Source organism: Chrysemys picta, chromosome 3 (assembly GCF_011386835.1).
Source record: "Chrysemys picta bellii isolate R12L10 chromosome 3, ASM1138683v2, whole genome shotgun sequence".
NCBI classification, from domain to species: Eukaryota; Metazoa; Chordata; order Testudines; family Emydidae; genus Chrysemys; species Chrysemys picta.
Genome location: NC_088793.1, coordinates 83,800,306 through 83,801,078, shown reverse-complemented (window position 1 = coordinate 83,801,078; position 773 = coordinate 83,800,306).

Genomic DNA, 773 nt, shown 5'->3' with positions numbered 1-773 from the left:
TGGGAGGGAAGATGGTGCATGAGACAGTCTCTTTAGCAAGATGTGGCTCACATGATAAAGGCTGAGAACCTTCAAATATTTTACCTCTTTGTTGGGGGAGATCCTTCTCCTAGTGAAACACAGATCAGTGTAAACGGTGCTGGGAATCATGGGATAGTTCTTTCTCTTGTAGCATGATTCTGTGTATGGCAATATACAATATATTTAAACATCCTCTCAGGGTTAGTGTGGATGGTGTAATGGCAATAAATATGGTTTAATGTAATATGGTGACGTACATGCAGAGAGTATTTTTATAAATATTAATACTAATATTTTTAGTGTTAACCATTTTTGATATTTATTCTGCTTTGGGGTAGTGCTAGCAGGGTGAAAGCACAGTTGCCTGGCACTATAGTATACATCTATTACTTTTCAGTTAGTTACAAAGAGTCAAAATTGGAGATGACGTCTTTTGTTCTAACAAATACTTTTTGTTCCAACTAAGAAGATGATTAACATAAGAACATAAGAATGGCTCTACTGGGTCAGACCAAGGGTCCATCTAGCCCAGTATCCTGTCTTCCGACAGTGGCCAGTGCCAGGTGCCCCAGAGGGAATGAACAGAACAGGTAATCATCAAGTGATCCCTCCCCTGTCGCTCATTCCCAGCTTCTGGCAAACAGAGCCTAGAGACACCATTCTTGCCTATCCTGGCTAATAGCCATTGATGGACTTATCCTCCATGAATTTATCTAGTTCTTTTTTGAACCCTGTTCCTGGTCTTGGCCTTC